Raw genomic sequence first — 20234 nt, forward strand, 5'->3', positions numbered from 1 at the left:
CCATGGTCAATGCTGGGTGGAGCCATTAATCTGGACAACCCTTCCCGAAGACAAATGAAGCCACCCGGTCAACGCTATGACACTCCAGAGGAAAGACACCGTCACGGCAAGGCACCAATCCCGCTTCGGAATAGTCACGATCCACAGGATAGGTCAGACCCGATACCAGGGTCTCCTGTAGGTCCTACCTACAGATCCCAGGAACAACCACTTGCTGGACAGGAGGGGCAACTGGCCTGGATGGCCAAATATGGCCAAGCACGTGATTATACACATAATCAGGAATTAACAACACCACACATCTGACACGTTGCAGCTCGTATCCGAGGAGCAGCACACCCAAGGTGTTTTACCAATAAGGTGATGCAGTACCCATTCCACGCTGGGTTTAAACCCATTAATATGGAAACATACAGGGACCACGAATCCGACAGTGTGGATTGTGGATTTCCTCATGCACGTGAATATGGCCCAAGGTGATGACCTTCATGATGTCAAATATCTGCCTTTAAGGCTTCAAGGACTGGCGCACCATTGGCTTAATAGCTTGCCCGAAAATTCAATAAATAGCTGGGAAGAGCTCGAGGAGGCTCTCCGAGCTAACTTTCAAGGAACTCATGGCCGGTCTGTGAACGCTAATGACCTCGGCCTGATCATACAGAAGCCCAAAGAGCCCAGCAACAATTTTGGAATCGGTTCCTAAATAAAAAGAACCAAATCATGGACTGTCCAGATGCGAAAGCAATCGATGCCTTTAAGTACAACATCCACGACGAATGGCTCGTTCGAGAGCTCTTGCACGAGAGACCCCGAACAATGGCGGCCCTCATTTAATGACTATATTATGTGCGGGAGAGGATAGCTGGATTACCCAGAGCAATCGACCTCGGCGCATCGCGCGCCCTACCACGCCCAGCTCCAATAACGTCGACATGGGAGTAGTCAATGCGCGACCATAAATCAGTGCAGAGGTAACAAACATAAACCTGCTCAAATGGATAGAGAGGATCCCTCAATGTTGGATCAGATCCTAGACAGGCCATGTGTCATCCATGGTACTCCTGACAAACCGGCCACTCATTCTAATCGAAATTGCTGGGTGATCAAGCAAGCCGACAAGATAGCTGTCAAGCACCAGGATGGAGTTCAGCTGACAGTGTCCTAGACAGGCCATATCCAAGGCAATGATTATGTATGCATCACGTCCGTGTCAACTAGACCGACTCCTGTCTGCATCTACTACTATTACTCCACACATCGACCACTATCCAACATACATCTAGTGGATTAAGTTCATAAAGAACGGAGTAACACCTTAAGTAAGATGACATGATGTAGAGGAATAAACTCATGCAATATGATGTAAACCCCATCTTTTTATCCTCGATGGCAACAATTCAATACGTGTCTGTCGGTGTACAAAAGTAGGGGTCCTTTTGGTACCCCTTTACTTATGCGCGAGCAGTTGCAGCCGCACCTACGACCACGCTTGGCGGGGCAGAGGAGGCAAGGACGCAAGACTACCAAAGCAGTGCTGAAGACCAGAAGCATGAAGAGAAGAAGGGCGAGGTGAAACTCCCCCGGCAAGGCCCTTGCCGGGGCGGCCTCCATAGCCCCGGCAAGAGCCTTGCCCGGGCAACTTGCCCAACACCAACGAGGCCGCCACCCTTGAGCCTAAGAGTTCCGACACCATCGACACATTGGAACCAAGGATCGGGAGGCGCCCCATGGTGGCATGCAGATCTTTGTGAAGGCCAAGAGCATACAAGACTAGATGAGAACCAGAAGACGAACCGGCAAGATCTTTGCCACAGACGCCAATGAGACCCCCGATAGGACCCTTGCCGGGGACGCCTGCAAGACCCCGCCAAGATCCTTGCCGGGGCCCCCGGGCAAGGCTCTTGCCGAGGACATCTACGAGGCCACAGCCAGGCCTGCGCCAAGGCTCCACCGCCGTTCCCACACAGCTGCCAGCCCGCCAACTAGGCAGGCACCTGCGTGGCGGCATGCAGCTCCTAGGTCAACTCAGCAAGCACCTGCATGGTGACATGTAGATCTTCGTGAAGACCCTACCACCACACCAGCTCAGCAGCCTGCCAGCCTACATGGCGTTGCATGCCTTGTTGTCCTGGATGCGTGTAGGAGCAAGGCGAAGCGACGACGGACGGGACGGCCTTCGTTGCCGTCCCCGATAAAGCAAGAGGACACCTAAGTAGCGCATTTAATGCGTTTTGTCCTATGGTGCCAGAGATAAACTCGACTAGTGTACAACTTTCCACCTCATGTGTGCCACTGTGGTAGCCCCTTTGACTATAAAAGGAGGCCCGCGGCGTACTGATAGAGGATTCGAACTTTTTGGACCCTGCACGCTCTGTAGCACGTCCAAGAACACCAGATAAACATACACCAGTAGGAGTAGGGTATTACGCATCGCTTGCGGCCCGAACCTGGATAATTCCCCCGCGTCGATCTTCTAATCCTACTCTTCCCACAGCCCCGCGCCCTGTCAACCGTAGAAGGGATTCTTTGTGATCCCATAGGTGTTATTTCCGCCGACATCTTTGGCGCGCCAGGTAGGGGGCGCAGCTGTGGAAATCTGGTCTAGAAGCAAGCACGTTGGTTACATCATCGTGATGGCTTCAAGGGAGAAGGCCCCAACGGTGCCATCAGCGAGGCGGAGTAGTATCGTTTGCAGCCGCAACAACCACCCGCGTGGTGACGGAAAAGTTAAGTCGCGCAAAACTTTGAGTAATTCCCTTTTTTTATAAAGTTATTTTCCTCGAAAGATCTTGCTCTTTGTATGGAAAACCTGCACGCGATGGGACCCTCCCGCTATTGGCAACGCCTTTGTTCTGTTTCGAGTCCGCTAAACAGTTCGAGCGGCCGCGTTAAGAGCGGCAGGGTGGCCTATCCGCTATTGGAAACGCCCTTGTTCTGTTTCGAGTCCGCTCTACAGTTCAAGCGGCCGTGCTGAGAGCAGTAAGGTGGTTTGCCCGGCAGCAAGCACGCCCGACAGGCTGCTAAAGATCCGTCCTCAAAGCGCCGCGGCTTGGGTTTACGCGCCGGCAAGCCTATCGAACGAAGCGTAGGGCGTACATACCAAGAAAGATCGAACAGGAAAATACCATGCATCATTTAAAAGTATTGCAGAGTTATATTACATCGATTGTTGCTGTGGTTCTAACTTAAGATAAAATTGTCTTGGTCATGAACCCGCAGCGGCGATGAGAAACAGGGTGGCTAGTCCCGACGCTGGCCCTCCACCCTCTGAACTCCGACAGTTGATGATGGGCTCGATACGCCCCTTGAGCGCTGTGAGGTCTGCGTCCTCTGGCAAGCTCTCCAGCGCACCGGCGAATTCGATGTTGGGGTTCCAGAATGCCACCTTGGTCAGGGCACCCCGGCAGAGCCTCCGGGACTCATTGGCCAGATAAACTGCTCGGTTGGAGCGGAGCCGCTCCAGGGCTCCGAGGACGCCCTTGAAGAACAGGGTCAGCCTGGCATTGGGGCTCACGTTCGGCTCCGGGGTGTACCTGACATCCGGCAGGCCCATGGCGGCTAGCTGTGCGGTGAGCCTCTCCGTGACGTCGACGAGGTGGCTGATCCAGAGGTTTACGCCCTTCACGTACTCCTCATGATCGGCGGCATCGTTGCTCCGCGGATGCTTCTCGTCCTCCAGGGCCTTGTTCAGGGTCTCCTCACGGGCCCTGACCTCCGAAAACGTCCCCTCCAGGCCATCCAGTTTCAGCTTCAGGTCATTGATGGAGTCGTTGGCCTTGGAGAGTAGCTCGGCCTTACCGAAGACTACGGCCTGTGCATCCGCCAAGGCGCCGTTGGCCGTGTCCTTCTCCTCCGTCAGCTCCAAGACCTTTTTCTTCAGCCCATCCCGCTCCAGCTCCTTCACCTTGACGGCGTGATCCAGGGTCAGAGCATCGAGTGTGCCCTTGTGCCTCTGCTCCAGCTCCCGGGTCAGCTGTGCGACGATCTCTCTGATTTCCTCGTCTTTGCCGCGGAGCGTGGCGGCAAGCGCCTGCTCACGAGCAACAAGATCTTCTTCCTGGGAGTCCAGCAGGGCCTTCTGCTGTTGCCGGGCGGCTTCGTCTTTGGCGGCCTGCTCCTTCGCCAACTCCTGGGCCTTCTTGATATGAGCATACTTCAGGATGAGTTCACATTTGCGCTCAGCCAGCTCGCCCTGGGTAGCCTTCAGTTCTTCCTGGGCCTCGCGGAACCAGGCCTGCGCCTGAGTGACGCGCTCCTCAAAATCAGCTTCCGCCTTGTCCACCGCCGCCATCTTGGATTTCACCTTGTCAAGGAGGGCACGGTGGAGCGCTTGGAGCTTCTGGAAGTTGACGCTCGTGGCCCGAAGAAGCTGCTCCTCCTGAGAACCGTCACCGCCGACGCTCGGGTCATCAACAACCTGGAGCCCGGCGATGGCGAGCATCTCGTCGTCGAACACCTCCCCCTCGGCTGGCGCTCTGCCACCCATCGTCCTAGGGAGGCGAACGAAGAAGTCGTCACGCACCTCCAGATACTTGTCCAAGGCAGGGGCTGCAGGGGAGGAAGGTTGGTCGTTGGCCGCCTCCTCCTCGGCGGGCTCCTTGGCGGCCTCCTCGGTGGCAGCCTTGCCAGGCTCCTAGGCAGGCCCCTTGCCGGCTTCCCCGGCAGCGGTCTCGCTGGTCTCCCCGGCAGGCCCCTTGGCGGCCTCCTCAGCAGCGGACTTGGCGGCTTCCCCGGCCGCAACTGTAACGCCCGGACAATTAGGCTACAGTAAACCTCTGTTAAAGATGCCACGTCACCACGGTTACTGTTGATAAACTCGCGTTAGTTCAAAATGATTCAAATTCAAATTTAAAATATTGGCAAACAGTAAATGTTTTCAAACATAAAAACTAAAATGTTCTTATTGTGGCAAATAATTCATAGGATATATTGGTGGAGAGACCAAACATTGATAAAATGTTTTAGGGCTCTAAAGTAATTAAAACAGCAGCAAAGACAATTAACTTAATGCCTTTTATAGAGTTATAATAATATAACTAATTTAATAATGTGCCAAAATAATTGTGGCAGTGGACTAATTAGTAATACTAATTTAGGTGCTCATTTGGCATTTTATAAAACTAAAATAAAATGTAACTAAAATAAAATATGAAAGAATAAATAAAAATAAAGGAAATAAAACAAAGTAAAAAATTCCTTGGCCCACTGGGCCACGGCCCAGCAAGCCACCAGACCACCAGGCCAGCGCACTAGCTGCGCCTATACACCCACTACCCCGAAACCCTAGCCGGTCAACCCACTTCCTCCCGATCCCCACTCCCCCACTCGCTCCCCGCACGCCCCTCTCCCCTTTCCCCGCCTGGATCGGGGCAGAGGGCCCCGACCCCTTCGTCACGCTGCCGCCGCCCGGCGCCTCCGGCCACCCCCTCGCCGGCGCCTGCCTCCCAGACTCACCCCGCATGGCGCCCGCCCCACCTCGACCCGAGCTAGATCGGGATCGACCCCGCAGCGCCCCGACGACCGTGCCTCGCCGCCCGGTGCCGCTTGACGCCATCGTCCACGACGACGCCATCGCTAGCCCCCGCCAGACCGCCTCCTCGACCCCGCCCCGCCTCTCCATCGACAGCCTGCATCGAGCCTCACCGTCGCCCCTCGCCACCACACAGGCGCCCGCCTCCCCGTATCCTCCCGCACGACGCGCCCCGACCCTGCGCCTGCCCCTGACGTCGCCGCCTCCCCGATGCCGTTGCCAGACTGCCCCGCCCCGCCTCTCCATCGTCGGTCGTCGCCTCGTCCTCGCCCCGCCATTGCCGGTCCACCCCAAACCGCCTCGAGCCCACTGCCCCCTCCCTACAGCTTCGCGTTGAGCCGCCGCGCCGGTTGCGCCTCCCCTCTCCTCCTCCCTCTCTGCTCCCGTACTCCGCCGTCGCACCGCGTGACCCGGCCACGCTCGATGCGCACGCCCGCGCAACGCCGTCCCCGCCCTGGTGCCGTGCCACTCCTGCGCCGCTCGCCCGAGACCCCCTGCTGCTGCTCTGCACAGCCTCCTGGCCGTGCCCACGCCCCCTCTGCTCCGCCCTCCACGGATCCGTTCGCCCCGTCGGTGCCCTTGCCCGCCCCGCGCGCCGTACCCTCCTCGCCGGAGCTCCCCTGCCGCCCCGCAGCGCCCGGTCGGGTGCGCCTCTGTTCGGGCTGGCGCCCGTGCGCCCGCTGCCCGGCACCCGTGCACCCAGCTCCCGTTAAGGCCATGAGCCTATGACATATGGGCCCCACCCCCAGAACGAAAAAATAAAAAAAAATAATAAAAATAAATTTAATTAATTAATTAATTAACTAAATTAATTAAGTTAATTAATCATGTTTAAATTAATCTAATTAATTAGTTAATTTAATTAAACAGTAATTAATTAGCTAAACCCGAATTAAACTAAGCAGTGTATGACATGCGGGACCCGCACGTCAGTTTGACCCAGTCAACGCCCTATTGACTACTGACGCCATGCTGACGTCATGATGTCAGCATGCACTGTTCTGGATAATGTTGTATTAAATTAATTAAATAAATGCTAAAATTAATTTAAATCTTTTAAAATTCATATAAAATAAACTGTAGCTCGGATGAAAATACTTTGTACATGAAAGTTGCTCAGAACGACGAGACGAATCCAGATACGCAGCCCGTTCGTCCGCCACGCGTCCCTAGCATAGTGAACCTGTAACATTTCACCTTCGGTTCATCTGTCCGAAAACGCGAAACCCCGGGAATACCTTCCCGGATGTTTTCCACCCTTCGTCGGTATCACCTACGACCGCGTTAGGGCACACCTAGCACCGCGTATTGTCATGTTACGCTTTGTGTTGCTTTGATTGCTCTGTTATTTATTATGTTCCCCCCCGTTACTTCTTTCCGGTAGACCCCGAGACTACCGGCGACCCCTAGTTCGACTACGGAGTTGACGACCCCTACTTGCCAGAGCAACCAGGCAAGCCCCCCCTTGATCACCAGATATCGCCTATTTTTCTCTATACTGCTTGCATTAGAGTAGTATATCATGTTACCGCTTTCCGTTAATCATATCCTGATGCATAGCCTGTCATTGTTGATACAGTTGTTACGCTTACCTACTATCCTACTGCTTAGTATAGGATGCTAGTGTTCCATCAGTGACCTTACACTCTTGTCCATCTGCCATGCTATACTACTGGGCCGTGATCACTTCGGGAGGTGATCACGGGTATATACTATATACTTTATATACATGACACATGTGGTGACTAAAGTCGGGTCGGCTCGTTGAGTACCCGCAAGTGATTCTGATGAGGGGGCTGAAAGGACAGGTGGCTCCATCCCGGTAGAGGTGGGCCTGGGTTCCTGACGGCCCCCGACTGTTACTTTGTGGCGGAGCGACAGGGCAGGTTGAGACCACCTAGGAGAGAGGTGGGCCTGGCCCTGGTCGGCGTTCGCGGATACTTAACACGCTTAACGAGATCTTGGTATTTGATCTGAGTCTGGCCATTTGGTCTATACGCACTAACCAACTACGCGGGAACAGTTATGGGCACTCGACGTCGTGGTATCAGCCGAAGCTCTTTTTGACGTCAGCGACTGAGTGGCGCGCGCCGCATTGGACCGTAAGCTCGCGCTTGTATTAAGGGGCTAGGTCTGCTTCCGGCCGCGTACGCAACGTGCAGGTGTGCAATGGGCGATGGGCCCAGACCCCTGCGCGCATAGGGTTTAGACCGGCGTGCTGACCTCTCTGTTGAGCCTAGGTGGGGCTGCGACGTGTTGATCTTCCGAGGCCGGGCATGACCCAGAAAAGTGTGTCCGGCCAAATGGGATCGAGCGTGTTGGGTTATGTGGTGCACCCCTGCAGGGAAGTTTATCTATTCGAATAGCCGTGTCCCTCGGTAAAAGGACGACCCGGAGTTGTACCTTGACCTTATGACAACTAGAACTGGATACTTAATAAAACACACCCTTCCAAGTGCCAGATACAACCCGGTGATCGCTCTCTAACAGGGCGACGAGGAGGGGATCGCCGGTAGGATTATGCTATGCGATGCTACTTGGAGGACTTCAATCTACTCTCTTCTACATGCTGCAAGATGGAGGTGGCCAGAAGCGTAGTCTTCGACAGGATTAGCTATCCCCCTCTTATTCTGGCATTCTGCAGTTCAGTCCACTGATATGGCCCTTTACACATATACCCATGCATATGTAGTGTAGCTCCTTGCTTGCGAGTACTTTGGATGAGTACTCACGGTTGCTTTTCTCCCTCTTTTCCCCTTTCTATACCTGATTGTCGCAACCAGATGCTGGAGTCCAGGAGCTAGAGATCCCGAGGATGATTCTACATGGAGTTCGGCTTCGAGGAGTAGTTAGGAGGTCCCAGGCAGGAGGCCTTGCCTTTTCGATCGTTGCTACTTTTGTGCTAGCCTTCTTAAGGCAAACTTGTTTAACTTATGTCTGTACTCAGATATTGTTGCTTCCGCTGACTCGTCTATGATCGAGCACTTGTATTCGAGCCCTCGAGGCCCCTGGCTTGTATTATGATGCTTGTATGACTTATTTATGTTGTAGAGTTGTGTTGTGATATCTTCCCGTGAGTCCCTGATCTTGATCGTACACATTTGCGTGCATGATTAGTGTACGGTAAAATCGGGGGCGTTTCAAGTTGGTATCAGAGCCGACTGCTTGTAGGGATCCCCCTTTCCAACTCTTTGGCCGAAGTCGAGTCTAGTCATTGAAAAACTTTTACTAACATGGTTGTGTGTCTTACGGGCCCACGTCGCCATTGGGTGGTATTAGGATCTTTTACTCCTTGTCTATACTCTGGGACTCTGATCTCTCTTCTATTCGGGTTAAGTGAATTTTGCTAAATCTAACATTAGGATCTCGTTATCACTTTCACCCGGAGAGCCCCTTATTACTGAGGATCGTCTGCTGCACGTGAAGACCCTGAAGATACTCTCTGCTGATAACCCGAGAACTTGTGTTCATCGCTTTTGCAATTCCCTTTCATCGATAAACTCCTATGGATAACCACGTAAACTCGCCATTCATACAATGTTTCCCAGTTGATCTTGTTATTACAAGATACCCCGAAATTCTCTCTGTTGTTACGAGAATCCTTTGAGCTTACTGCCTTGCTGTTCTTTATCACCTGAATACCCCTACGGATAATTCTCGCACTTACCGAGTATCCGCTCATCCCCAGTTGATTCAAGTATTTCACAAAAGTGTTCAAAATATCATTCGATCTTCCGAAAATCCTCAGGAGCCTTTTTGCTCTTGAAATTCTTGCTTACTTGCATTATGATTAATCTTAAGTCTCGTAATCTTATTGGCATCTCTTGTCATTATCATTTTGAGTCTGTTGATTCAATTTGTTGCGAATGCTCACAATCCTCAATCAGACCCTAGAATTCATCCTTCCGGCTCAGACGTCATTTGAAACATGAGTTGGTTCTCCCCAATCAAATTGTCGTCGATTGTGCCCCTATGTCTATTGAACTTATCCATCCTTGATCATAGCGTCTGTTTCTGATCCTTCGCTTTGTAAATCATAATTCCTTTGCAATTGAGCTCTAAGTTACTTAGTTGTTTCTATAATCCAAGGTCTTTGCATTGATTCTTCCTCTGGTTGTGTGCCGATACTCACATCAGATCCTTTATGGACCATCATAGCCTTGTTGGATTTTATCCGACGACGTCCTTCATATTCAATAACTTTGTGAGTCTTTTCTCGGATACATAATGCCTTTGGTAAATTGTATCCTATGCTTTGTCAACAATGCTCTCCTTTCGAGCTTGTGTTATTTACTCCTGCAGTTTGCGATATATGTTCCCAAGATGCCCCTATGGGTTGAAGCCTTCTCTAATCTGTGTGAACCCAAAAGTTTTCACGAGTCGTACTCTTCTGGTGCTTCGCCAGATAAAATTTCAGCACTACAACTTCTTCGTAAACGAGAAGTGAATGAAAGGTTATGCATTGCAGAAGTGGGAGTCGACCTTGAACATTTGTGTTCATGCCCACGGACACGATGTGGAACTTATCATGAAATCTTCTTGCAATATTTAAACATTCGAATAATTCTTCCGGTGTAGTAAATTGGATCCCTTGCAATTATGGTTTCAACCATTCTAACCTTATTCAATACATCTGGAAGGAAACCATTCCATTGCCTCGTCTATCATGACAAGATTAAAGTATCTGCTATTGCAAGTCTACACTCCAGTTCAGTTTCTATGCTGATCTTCCCTTGAGTAGTACCCTCAAGTATTTCGAGAATACCACGGAACTACATAACTTCTTGTGAGTTCTTCATCAACTAATATTCTCACTGATTCCAATTTTTCACGGGCTCTCAGTTATTAAACACTCAAAGACACCGATAACTGAACCGAGTCCGCACTACGGTTCAACCAGTTTAGTAATCTTCTTTACTTACGAGTTTGTACCCAAACACATCATTCCTAGCCTGATTGGCTATATCATTATCGTGCTAAATTTTAAACTGTGCCACCCGGTACTTCTTCCCGGAGCACAACTTTCGACGGTGAGCAAAGCTTACGTCGATCTTCCCCATAATACCCTTTCACCTTGAGCAGCAAGCTTGATTCGAATTTGTGTCGTAACCGTGGTTCCAATATCCTTTCGCTTCATCATTCCTTTGACTTGATGTCATTGCCAATCGATTACATCTTCATGAAATCTCTCGACAAATGTGTCGTGATCATCATCGGCATTCTGAGCTCTTCTAGGATAGCACTTGAATTCATGATGAGAAATTCCACCCTTGCCCACGATGATTTGTGTTATCATTGACCACCTTATTGCCTTCCGTTCAACACAAACTTGTTCGTGTTTTGTGTTGTACCTTGAGATCCTCGCTATCCAGCCTTAGTTCTTCTTTACCTTGGAGTATTACCATCTTTTATGTCAGGAATGTCTTGAGATTGCTCGACCTCTTAAGAATTCTTGGTACAGTGATACTTCTCGCCATCACCATTCTTTCTTGGTCCCCGTGTTGTTTCTAAATGAAATACTGACAAATGGTTGTGATGTGTAAATTCTAAACTTCTAGCAACCCTATTGCTTTGAAGTTATTGGTCTATAGTTTCTTTCTACGTCTATGGCTTAATGAATCATCATTCAAACATTGATCGTGCTACCTAGCCCATATTTCGGGTGCACATTTCAACCAATTTTTAACTGTGTATGTTTTCCTCGAGCATACATCATTAAGTCATTCGATCTAGTTAGTGTTATCTCCTCGTTCACATAGTTGTGGAAATCCATCTTTTGGAAATCTCAATGGATTGTCGCTGAGTCAATCAGTCACCTCCTCACCTCTCCTTGATTTAATGATGAACCCTTGTTCGGAACTCGCTTCCATAGTTCATCTCCCGAGAATCTTCGATGTCGTTCCGACAATTTGTGTTGCACCTTTCTTCTCAAGCATCCTGAGTCTGAGGTTTCCTAACACCGATTAGATCTGAATCTCGGCCAGCTATGATGGTTGGAGCATATTTTCAAGAGTTATAACATTGGTCTTTATATGACCCGGTAAGGTGATGTCATGCCTAGCACACTTGACCGGAGGACCTATTGTTATAGTTCTTCCTTTCAGCAAGGTTATCCATTCTTCCATGAGGAAATTGTAAGACTTATTCTATAAGTTGTTCCTGATGGATCCTTTTTGTTTCCAAAGTCTGATCTTCACCTGTTGACCATGTCAATGCTATCTCGAAGCATGTCTATGGTACTCCGATTTTCAACAAGAACATTTGAAGCCCAATGCTAAATGTTTCCTGCTCAATTATCCAAACACCGTTGTATGGGTAATGTCATGAAATTTCTCTCCCCTACCTAAAGAGTTTTCTACATTATATCCTGTCATGGATATAATGCTCAGCTTGTCCTTGGGAAGGATATACCCTTGAAATATGTGTTTAAACACATTTTCCTTTCCATTGTTCTGTTTAATCTGATGATCACCCTTTTCTTTTCCATTATTTTATTTAATCTTTCTTGTGATCTATATGATCTAAGCAGTAATAATTCACTGCTTATGTAAACACCTCGGTGTACTACTCTGTCAGTAAGACCCTGTTGCATTTGTTGATGGCATTTCGGTAACCACCGATGGACGAGAACTTTGCCTATTGGTCCTCCTTGTTTAACGAGCAGGAAAATGGTTCTCTTCGTCCCTCGCCCTTGGTACCAACGATGCTGCCAACATAACTGACCGGTTATTCCCTGGCATGCCTTGCTTACATGATCGTGCAAGATGTCACCGTCCTTCCTACTTTAACCCACATGGTGGGCCCATAACCCACAGTTCCACAGGATCGAAACCTGACTCTCCTGTACACCCTGTTGTCAAAGTTATTCATCGTGCTTGACTTTGTATGTAATTCACGCCCACCTGCCTGGTGATCTATTCTGATATCAGATGCAATGCTTATTCACATTGCTCTAAACCCCTTCAACACTTCGTTTCAGGCAACGAATGATTTCCTATGCGCTTGAAAACTTCTATTTTGCACCTTCTTACTTTGCTCTCGATATTTTCTTAAGTTTCAATTCGAGAGTTACTTTCCACCACCTTCCCCGATGTTATTGACCAGATAGTCAACCTTGCAGAGGTCCGTTCTCCCGGAATACCCACCCTTTATTCTTTCGTAAGTACGATGGAATTCCTGAAGGAAGAATGCCGACTTCATCACGATGACCTAAAGCAGAGAATTGAAGACATCAACGTAATGGATCGACCTCTTCAAGAAGAGCAAGCCAGAATGAAAAGACCCGCTAGATTCGTTACCAAACCTTCCCCCTTGCTCTACCCCTTAAATGTCGGGACGAGATTTCTTGTAGTGGAGGAGAATTGTAACGCCCGGACAATTAGGCTACAGTAAACCTCTGTTAAAGATGCCATGTCACCACGGTTACTGTTGATAAACTCGCGTTAGTTCAAAACGATTCAAATTCACATTTAAAATATTGGCAAACAGTAAATGTTTTCAAACATAAAAACTAAAATGTTCTTATTGTGGCAAATAATTCATAGGATATATTGGTGGAGAGACCAACTTTGATAAAATGTTTTAGGGCTCTAAAGTAATTAAAACAGCAACAAAGACAATTAACTTAATGCCTTTTATAGAGTTATAATAATATAACTAATTTAATAATGTGCCAAAATAATTGTGGCAGTGGACTAATTAGTAATACTAATTTAGGTGCTCATTTGGCATTTTATAAAACTAAAATAAAATGTAACTAAAATAAAATACAAAAGAATAAATAAAAATAAAGGAAATAAAAAAAAGTCAAAAAAAACCCTGGCCAACTAGGCCATGGCCCAGCAGGCCACCAGACCACCAGGCCAGCCCACCAGCTGCGCCTATACACCCACTACCCCGAAACCCTAGCCGGTCAACCCACTTCCTCCCGATCCCCACTCCCCCACTCGCTCCCCGCACGCCCCTCTCCCCTTTCCCCGCCTGGATCGGGGCAGAGGGCCCCGACCCCTTCGCCACGCTGCCGCCGCCCGGCGCCTCCGGCCACCCCCTCGCCGGCGCTTGCCTCCCCGACTCCCCCCGCATGGCGCCCGCCCCACCTCGACCCGACCTAGATCGGGATCGACCCCGCTGCGCCCCGACGACCGTGCCTCGCCGCCCGGTGCCGCTCGACACCATCGTCCACGACGACGCCATCGCTAGCCCCCGCCGGACCGCCTCCTCGACCCCGCCCCGCCTCTCCATCGACGGCCTGCATCGAGCCTCGACATCGCCCTCGCCACCTCACAGGCACCCGCCTCCCCATCTCCTCCCGCACGACGCGCCCCGACCCTGCGCCTGCCCCTGACGTCGCCGCCTCCCCGATGCCGTCGCCAGACTGCCCCGCCCCGCCTCTCCATCGTCGCCTCGTCCTCGCCCCGCCATTGCCGGTCCACCCAAGCCGCCTCGAGCCCACTGCCCCCTCCCTACAGCTTCGTGGTGAGCCGCCGCGCCGGTTGCGCCTCCCCTCTCCTCCCCCTCTCTGCTCCCGTACTCCGCTGTCGCACCGCGCGACCCGGCCACGCTCGATGCGCACGCCCGCGCAGCGCCGTCCCCGCCCTGGTGGCATGCCACTCCTGTGCCGCTCGCCCGAGACCCCCTGCAGCTGCTCTGCACAGCCCCCTTGCCGCGCCCACGCCCCCTCTGCTCCGCCCGCCACGGATCCGTTTGCCCTGTCGGTGCCCTTGCCCGCCCCGCGCGCCGTACCCCCCTCGCCGGAGCTCCCCTGCCACCCCGCAGCGCCCGGTCGGGTGCGCCTCTGTTCGGGCTGGCGCCCGTGCGCCCGCTGCCCAGCACCCGTGCACCCAGCGCCCGTTAAGGCCATGAGCCTATGACATATGGGCCCCACCCCCAGAACGAAAAAAAATAAAAGTAAATTTAATTAATTAATTAACTAAATTAATTAAGTTAATTAATCCTGTTTAAATTAATCTAATTAATTAGTTAATTTAATTAAAAGTAATTAATTAGCTAAACCCGAATTAAACTAAGCAGTGTATAACATGCGGGACCCGCACGTCAGTTTGACCCAGTCAACGCCCTGTTGACTACTGACGTCATGCCGTCAGCATGCACTGTTCTGGATAATGTTGTATTAAATTAATTAAATAAATGATAAAATTAATTTAAATCTTTTAAAATTCATATAAAATAAACCGTAGCTCGGATGAAAATACTTTGTACATGAAAGTTGCTCAGAACGACGAGACGAATCCAGATACGCAGCCCGTTCATCCGCTACGCGTCCCTAGCATAGTGAACCTGTAACATTTCACCTCCGGTTCATCTGCCCGAAAACGCGAAACCCCGGGAATACCTTCCCGGATGTTTTCCCCCCTTCGTCGGTATCACCTACTACCGCGTTAGGGCACACCTAGCACCGCGTATTTTCATGTTACGCTTTGTGTTGCTTTGATTGCTCTGTTATTTATTATGTTCCCCCTCCGTTACTTCTTTCCGGTAGACCCCGAGACTACCGGCGACCCCAGTTCGACTACGGAGTTGACGACCCCTACTTGCCAGAGCAACCAGGCAAGCCCCTCCTTGATCACCAGATATCGCCTATTCTTCTCTATACTGCTTGTATTAGAGTAGTGTATCATGTTACTGCTTTCCGTTAATCCTATCCTGATGCATAGCCTGTCATTGTTGCTACAGTTGTTACCCTTACCTACTATCCTACTGCTTAGTATAGGATGCTAGTGTTCCATCAGTGACCCTACACTCTTGTCCGTCTGCCATGCTATACTACTGGGCCGTGATCACTTCGGGAGGTGATCACGGGTATATACTATATACTTTATATACATGACACATGTGGTGACTAAAGTCGGGTCGGCTCGTTGAGTACCCGCAAGTGATTCTTGTGAGGGGGCTGAAAGGACAGGTGGCTCCATCCCGGTAGAGGTGGGCCTGGGTTCCTGACGGCCCCCAGTTGTTACTTTATGGCAGAGCGACATGGCAGGTTGAGACCACCTAGGAGAGAGGTGGGCCTGGCCCTGGTCGGCGTTCGCGGATACTTAACACGCTTAACGAGATCTTGGTATTTGATCTGAGTCTGGCCATTTGGTCTATACGCACTAACCAACTACGCGGGAACAGTTATGGGCACTCGACGTCGTGGTATCAGCCGAAGCACTTTTTGACGTCAGCGACTGAGTGGCGCGCGCCGCATTGGACCGTAAGCTCGCGCTTGTATTAAGGGGGCTAGGTCTGCTTCCGGCCGCGTACGCAACGTGCAGGTGTGCACTGGGCGATGGGCCCAGACCCCTGTGCGCATAGGGTTTAGACCGGCGTGCTGACCTCTCTGTTGAGCCTAGGTGGGGCTGCGACGTGTTGATCTTCCGAGGCCGGGCATGACCCAGAAAAGTGTGTCCGGCCAAATGGGATCGAGCGTGTTGGGTTATGTGGTGCACCCCTGCAGGGAAGTTTATCTATTCGAATAGCCGTGTCCCTCGGTAAAAGGACGACCCGGAGTTGTACCTTGACCTTATGACAACAAGAACCAGATACTTAATAAAATACACCCTTCCAAGTGCCAGATACAACCCGGTGATCGTTCTCTAACAGGGCGACGAGGAGGGGATCGCCGGGTAGGATTATGCTATACGATGCTACTTGGAGGACTTCAATCTACTCTATTCTACATGCTGGAAGATGGAGGCTGCCAGAAGCGTAGTCTTCGATAGGATTAGCTATCCCCCTCTTATTCTGGCATTCTGCAGTTCAGTCCACTGATATGGCCCTTTACACCTATACCCATGCATATGTAGTGTAGCTCCTTGCTTGCGAGTACTTTGGATGAGTACTCATGGTTGCTTTTCTCCCTCTTTTCCCCTTTCTATACCTGATTGTCGCAACCAGATGCTGGAGTCCAGGAGCTAGAGATCCCGAGGATGATTCTACATGGAGTTCGGCTTCGAGGAGTAGTTAGGAGGTCCCAGGCAGGAGGCCTTGCCTTTTCGATCGTTGCTACTTTTGTGCTAGTCTTCTTAAGGCAAACTTGTTTAACTTATGTCTGTACTCAGATATTGTTGCTTCCGCTGACTCGTCTATGATCGAGCACTTGTATTCGAGCCCTCGAGGCCCCTGGCTTGTATTATGATGCTTGTATGACTTATTTATGTTGTCGAGTTGTGTTGTGATATCTTCCCATGAGTCCCTGATCTTGATCGTACACATTTGCGTGCATGATTAGTGTACGGTCAAATCGGGGGCGTCACAGCAACCTTGGTGGCCTCGGCCTCAGCATCCCTGGCGACCTCCTTGATGACGATGTCGATGTCGTCCTTGTCCATCGAGGGAGGATCTGAAAACCAGTAAAATAAATGGAGCGAGGCCAATATCAAAACTCAGAACAAGAGAAAGAACAGGGACGGGAAGCAAACAACTTACCCCCGCCGGGCTGAGAAGGAGTGGCTCCCTCCCTGCCAACATTTGTTGCCGGGACGGAACCACCAGCACCCAAGTTCGCCTCCTCCTCCTCCGTGCGCATGGGCTCAGTGCTTGGTGCCCTTGCCGGGGATGCCCCTCTGGGCGGCGTGGTCAACGAGGGCGGCGTGTTGGGAGTGGCCCTCAGTGGCGCCTCCTGCCGCCTCTCTCCTCCTGCAAACCCGACAAGGTCAGCACCAAGGATTCATGTCCCGGCACGCGTCAACGAAGAGTGAGTAATGAACTCACGCCGGGGGATGGAACGGGGGCTGCGTCGGGGGCTGTTGTCCGGGCTGATCTCCACCACACCAACGTGTGCGGAGCGCCGACCAGGGGCTTGTCGCTGGTCAAGACCCTGGCCCTCTTCACCACCCTCTGGGCTAGCATCTCCGTGTCCTTGTAAAGATAACATCAAGTCAAGAAGGATAACACAGGCGTGAGGTCAGGAGATGATGGGGCGAAATACTTACTCGTCCTCCACCTCCTCCTCCACCGGCTTCCTCTTCCTCTTCAGGCTAAAAGACCCGAGGTCGAACTCGGCCTCTAGGGTGCTGTCCGAAGGAGAGGGAGAAGGGGATGGGGTCCGGCGCCGCTTGGACGAGGAGGAGGCAGTCGCCGTCTTCTTCTCCACCACGGCCTTCACCGTCTTCTTCGCTGTCGCGGCCTTTCTCGCCCTCGTCTGGCGCACGAGCTGCTCCTGAGCCGGTTGCCGCTGCGTGGTCCTGTCAGGCCGGATCAGCTCGCCGGAGCTGGCCCGCCGCAGGACGCGCGTCTTCCCCACGGCCGGAGGGTCGTCCGCTTCGGCCTCCTCTTCGGACGACTCGTCGCCCACATCTTCAATGAGGGGGGCCCCGGCGCCGCTGGCCTCCCCGGCAGACTTCGCCCATTGGGCGAGCTCCGTCTCCTCCGTGGCCGTGTCGGCCTCGTCCTCCACGGTGCCGATGCTACCGGCCTCCCAGGCAATCGCCGCCTCCGCCGCCCTGGCAGCAATGTAGTCCAGCTCCTCCTTGGTGGTGTCGCGGATGAGCAGTGGCTCGTCATGGACATAGTTCTCTGACAGGTTGTTGAAAAACTCCTGCACCTTCTCTGCTGGTGGCTCGCCCCAGGCCAGGTTGAGGCCGTGCGCGTTATATCCGACATCATGGCGATGATAGCGGACTGGCGAGAGTTGTTGCTCAGCGGGACCAATCCCACCGGCAACCCAGGCAGAGGCCCCTTGACGGCGTTGCAGGTCTTCACGGCCTTGCCGGTCCTCTCAGCCCTGCCGTCGCCGTCCACATTGAGCTGAAAGAGCCTCTGGCAGAAATGGGCGTGCCCCATCACCGTGAAGTTATGCTTCAGGCCAGGGCGGAGCCTCATGATGTCGGCTGCATTCCTGAAGTCCCAGGCCGGTCTCCCCTTGTTGTGCAGTGGGGCGATTCAGCGACGGATGAAATCGGCCCCAATCATCTCAAGGGTGAGCCCGGCCATGGTGAGGCGATGGATCCTGGTGGTGGCGACCGTGAGCTTCTTGTCGTTGGCGTTGAGGTCGCTCCAGTCCTTGCAGCGGGTCAGCAGGCTCTGACAAACTCGGCAGAACTCCTGCAGATCCTTCTCCCTGATCCAGAGCCACCGGCCCCGCCACTCATCCCACCTCTCCTCCTGGGCACCCTCCGGGTATGTGCCCTTCTCCTGGGTCCTCGGGATCCAGGTGATGCACCCAAAAATGGCATCCCCTGGCTGGATGCGGGGATAGAAGTAGTGGCGGAAGAGCGCCGTGCTGGGGAGCACTCCGGCAAAGCCCTCACAGAGATGGGCGAAGAAGGCCATGCACACCACGGCATTCGACGTAAAGTCGAGGAGGTGAAAGCCGTAGGTGTGCATGATGCCGTTGAAGAAATCAGAGAAAGGGGGGGCAGAGCCCGCAAGAAAAGTAGTCGATGAAGAAAGGGTACCGGTTTGGGCCGGCCTTGGCGAAATCGGCGGGGACGATGCGCATGGCGGGGTGCCCCATCGTCGCCCTCACCCACAGGGGCCTGAAGTAGTCCCTGAGGTGGATGATACGTCTCCGTCGTATCTACTTTTCCAAACACTTTTGCCCTTGTTTTGGACTCTAACTTGCATGATTTGAATGGAACTAACCCGGACTGACGTTGTTTTCAGCAAACCTTCCATGGTGTTATTTATGTGCAGAAATAAAAGTTCTCAGAATGACCTGAAACTCCACGGAACATCTATTTGGAAAATAAGAAAAATAACGGAAGAAAAATTCACGTCAGGGGGCCCACACCCTGTCCACGAGGGTGGGGGCGCGCCCCCTACCTCGTGGGCCCCCTGACGCTCCACCGACCTCAACTCCAACTCCATATATTCACTTCCGGGGAGAAAAAAAATCAGAGAGAAGGATTCATCGCGTTTTACGATACGGAGCCGCCACCAAGCCCTAAAACCTCTCGGGAGGGCTGATCTGGAGTCCGTTCGGGGCTCCGGAGAGGGGGATTCGTCGCCGTCGTCATCATCAACCATCCTCCATCACCAATTTCATGATGCTCACCGCCGTGCATGAGTAATTCCATCGTAGGCTTGCTGGACGGTGATGGGTTGGATGAGATCTATCATGTAATTGAGTTAGTTTTGTTAGGGTTTGATCCCTAGTATCCACTATGTTCTGAGATTGATGTTGCTATGACTTTGCTATGCTTAGTGCTTCTCACTAGGGCCCGAGTGCCATGATTTCAGATCTGAACCTATTATGTTTTCATGAATATATGTGAGTTCTTGACCCTATCTTGCAAGTCTATAGTCACCTACTATGTGTTATGATCCGGCAACCCCGAAGTGACAATAATCGGGACCACTCCCGGTGATGACCATAGTTTGAGGAGTTCATGTATTCACTATGTGCTAATGCTTTGTTCCGGTACTCTATTAAAAGGAGGCCTTAATATCCCTTAGTTTCCATTAGGACCCCGCTGTCACGGGAGGGTAGGACAAAAGATGTCATGCAAGTTCTTTTCCATAAGCACGTATGACTATATTCGGAATACATGCCTACATTACATTGATGAATTGGAGCTAGTTCTGTGTCACCCTATGTTATGATTGTTACATGATGAACCACATCTAGCATAATTCTCCATCACCGATCCAATGCCTACGAGCTTTTCACATATTGCTCTTCGCTTATTTACTTTTCCGTTGCTGCTATTACAATCACTACAAAACACCAAAAATACTACTTTTGCTTCTGTTACTTTTG

This window comes from Triticum aestivum, chromosome 7D, assembly GCF_018294505.1.
Source record: "Triticum aestivum cultivar Chinese Spring chromosome 7D, IWGSC CS RefSeq v2.1, whole genome shotgun sequence".
Taxonomy (NCBI): Eukaryota; Viridiplantae; Streptophyta; class Magnoliopsida; order Poales; family Poaceae; genus Triticum; species Triticum aestivum.